The 4,281-nt window shown below is 37.8% G+C and overlaps 1 pseudogene; it reads right to left on the bottom strand.

The window, feature by feature from the left end:
* Positions 1 to 348: 348 nt before the first annotated feature.
* Positions 349 to 2,510, bottom strand: LOC147556166 (nucleolar protein 56-like; annotated as a pseudogene).
* Positions 2,511 to 4,281: the final 1,771 nt, after the last annotated feature.

Below are 4,281 nucleotides of genomic sequence, written 5' to 3'. Positions count from 1 at the left end.
GCCCATACCATCCATTTCCGGCCATTTTATCTGATCATAATTAACTTGATCAAATCTTGATGTAGATTGTTGCGGAAGCGTAATAATAGAAGAACTCATTGCTAAATAACTAAAAATAAACAAGACTAATTGAAATAATAAAAGAAGAACAATGCAATCAAGGAGGTTTTTATTCGATATTCAATTCAATGATTCAATAGACAGACTGGACTTCTCTTTTATAGAGATTATAATTTCCTAGATATACTCAAATGAGAAAGAAAATAAAAGAAGATAACAACTTAAGGATACTTTCCTTGATTGCTAGGACTCATAATTATAGAAACTCAAAATACTAAAATATAGAAACTATGCTAATATAGCAACTTGGCCATCGGGCCCCATAATATCCTGGCCGTGAGGCCCAATTGCCGGATGGTCTCCATCATACTCCCCCACCGAGGAAGAACCCGTCCCCGAGTCGTCGTAAATAGGTTCATCCGGGTGGTACGGAAAGATGTCAGAGACGTTGAACGTGGAAGAAATGTTGAATTTCGGTGGAAGATCGATAATAAACGCATTGTCGTTAATCTTGGTGAGGATCTTAAAAGGAACAAACTTCTTCTGACCGATATTCTTGGAAATGCTGACTGGAGTTCGTTGCTTGGAAAGAAAGACTATAACTAAATTGCCAACTTCAAATTCATTGGAGAAAGTTTTTCCAGAACCTTTCGAAAAAGAAAAGATTGGTGGTACCACGTACGATGATTTCACCGAGGCAATCCTCAGTTTCCACTTTGCGCGAGAGTTGCTGGAAATTTGAAGAAGACAAAGAAAGACTATAGCACCAAACATAATCGGAATCGTCTGATGCCGAAATATTTGCAAAAACAGTAGTAGTGTATAAGAGTGCAAGAAATTGCGACAACGCCCGTCATCTAGTAATCCGAAGAAGACCACATTATACTTTATAAGAAAAGCAACCATGAAGATCTTTAGAATATTTTCATCATATTTGTCGGGATCAAATAGGATTCCAGTAGAAAAATTTGCACGAAGTCGTGGCCATGTATAATCGCTTCAACTGTACTCACTCCAACCTCTCCTGCTCCAAGGGTTAGTCTCTTATACATCAAGCTTTCGACTTGGTCAATTCTGACATGATTTGTAAGACAACTGGATTGAAAATAAACAGCTAGAAAACGTTCTACACTATACATTAGTGTAGCAAACGGAGTGTCATCGTCGACTCTATCTCGAATAGCCTTGAACCGATACAGCTCCTCGTTCCTATTCTCGGTAGCAATCATCAACCCCGGTTTAAGAAAACAGATTTTTGATGTAACAAACATTGGAACAAAATACTTGGTTATTAACTCAGTAACTCGATTAATGTCACACTCAAGTGTAACTTTAAGATCATCCCCATATTCTGTCTGTAACGAAAACAAAAAGAAGAAGACAGATATTTGCCTGTGCATTGCAACAAAGACGATGAGAACTCCACGCTCTGCAAGCGCGGTAAGTCTCTCTTCTACCTGTTCACGAATCTTTTCGCCAAAAACGGTTGTGTTCGTCTCTGAGAAACATTCAATACGGGAGGCAATGGAACACTTATTTGCAAGGTAACGAGTCATACGACCTTTGTTTCGTGCAAAAGCTCGCCGGAAAAAAAAGGAATGGAAGATAAGCCCGTCTTGAGATAAGTCCATCACTCTGTGGGCAAATTGCTTAATATTAATCAAGTCAATTGGAGACAAATCTTGTCCCATTAATGCCTTTGCTGCTTCCACAATTTCGTTTGTTTTGTCTTTGTCTCCAAGTAACTCAGCTAAGCGTGGGATTTTGTTTTCTGACCACATTAACTTGTTCTCAACATAGTTGGCAACTTTGGCATAGAGATAGTTATCATTCACTATCTTCGCGAGTTCGGGAAAGCGCCACGAGTACCACTCTCTGACTCTCATAGAAAAGGAGTTCACATCTTTACCGAGGGTATCGAGAAGGAAGATAGCCTGAATAACCAGATTATCAACTCGGTTGACATTGAACTTCACCTTTGCTCGACTGCAACTATGTCCCAAACCGAGATGAGCTTTATCCAGATCGGAAGGCTTAAGATTTTTGATGAACCTGTCACAATGCAAGCGTATTCGCGGAGAAGTTCAAGAACAAACTCGCTGTTTTGGCCAGGAATTTTGGTTTCTTCTGAATTATGATCCAATCTTTGGCTCGGCAAGTCCTAAACCGAACTTGAGTTTCTTTCCTTCTTTTACTTTTGGCAAGTTCAGCTCCAAAAAGTTCTTCAACTCCTCAGTCATTAGCCCTTCAGAGACAGCATTACGTTGATAGAGAGCATCTAAAGTATAAGCAAATGGTTGAAGAGTAGCGATCTTTACCACTTTCAGAAACCGATTAAGATCAACAACTGAGTCACGAACAACTTCAGTGGTTTGTCTAATTTCATTGATAACGTGTGCTTCTAACAGAGAGTAACCAGAAGCTGATTCAAATAAAAGATATAACGCCATAACGAATGGAGACGAAAACTTTCTTTCTCTCTCTAAATCTCTCCTTTTCTCTCTATTTCGTTCTCTTTCTCTGTCTACTTCTTTATCAATATAATTGTTCTTTTTGTTCCTTGATTTCTCTGAGTCGGTTGAGGGTGTAACTGGAACAAGACAAGTTGAAGGAGTTGAAATAGGTTCTAGTTTGACTTTTTCTGTGGGTTTCTCGGATTCATGAGTTTCACTATTGGTAGGTAAAGCGATAAAAGATTGAGAACCTGAATCAGAACCAAAATCATCTTTGGAAGGGGGTTCAAAATTTTTGGGTGGAGCAGTTACCTCATGTTTATCTTATAGTCGATGTCGGGTTTTCTTGAAGCGGAACAAGGACGACAAGTTTCTTACGCCAAACAAACTCATAAGTATTATTATGATTTCTACGTATGGCATCAACATCGAAAATCCATGGTTGTCCTAGGACGAGATGACAGTTTTCCATGTCAACAACGTCACAACAGAGAGAATCGTGGTAGTAAGAACCGATGGAGAACGTAAATATACATTGTTGGCGAACCGATAAATCGTTTTTGTTAGAAAACTAACCGAGTTTATACGGGCAAGGGTGGTCGTAAGTAGGAAGACCTAGTGCTTTGACGAGGCGAAGTGATATCATGTTTCCTTCGCTACCGTTGTGAATAATAAAATCACACACCTTATTGTTGATGGTGAGTCTTGATTTGAAAACGTCATGTCTTTCTGCAGGATCCGAAGGTTTTGGGAGAAGGGACGAAGAACGGTAGAGAGATGAAGTTGTGGTGAAGGGTAGGGAAAAAAAATTTCATTTTTTGTATCAGGATTTTGTGGGCTCATGATACCAGCTGATGTAGATTGTTGCGGAAGCGTAATAATAGAAGAACTCATTGCTAAATAACTAAAAATAAACAAGACTAATTGAAATAATAAAAGAAGAACAATGCAATCAAGGAGGTTTTTATTCGATATTCAATTCAATGATTCAATAGACAGACTGGACTTCTCTTTTATAGAGATTATAATTTCCTAGATAGACTCAAATGAGAAAGAAAATAAAAGAAGATAACAACTTAAGGATACTTTCCTTGATTGCTAGGACTCATAATTATAGAAACTCAAAATACTAAAATATAGAAACTATGCTAATATAGCAACTTGACCATCGGGCCCCATAATATCCTGGCCGTGAGGCCCAATTGCCGGATGGTCTCCATCAAATCTTCTCACATATTTGTGACAGAACTATTAAGTTTTCTGACACCAGAAAAAAAGTACTGTCGAAAATATTTTATTTGTCACAGTTTATGTTTTTCCTACAGAATTGTCGCTGTCATCGCTTTTTATATGTATATATATTTTTTTTCTATTCACTCATTTCCGGACTTCCAACTCCGTGATTATTTTGTTTCTGCTCTCTCATACACTTTTCATCATGTCTGGCGAATCATTTGTTACTGACAATATGGTTTCTGAAAATTCCTCCCCAGTGGAGATGACTTCTCATCCGACTGACAATGTTTACAATGCCCATCCATTTGGCATTCCGACGATTACTTTCTTGTCACAACAAAATCATTTTTGTTGTCGCTCATTTTGTCCATATTTGACATTTTTCGGATCTGGTTAAATCAACTATGTTTGACTTTATTGACTTATATTTTATAAGGGAGCAAAACTATAAGGCCTAAAATATTATAACAATAATATTATTCTTATATATTATTGATAGGGGGCAAAACTATAAGGCCTTAAATAGGTGGAC

Source organism: Eschscholzia californica, unplaced genomic scaffold (genome assembly GCF_041429995.1).
Source record: "Eschscholzia californica isolate CP2 unplaced genomic scaffold, dmEscCali1.0.p SCAF_2, whole genome shotgun sequence".
NCBI classification, from domain to species: domain Eukaryota; kingdom Viridiplantae; phylum Streptophyta; class Magnoliopsida; order Ranunculales; family Papaveraceae; genus Eschscholzia; species Eschscholzia californica.
Note: the sequence above shows the minus strand (reverse complement) of the source record. Positions and strands in the feature narration are given on the sequence as shown.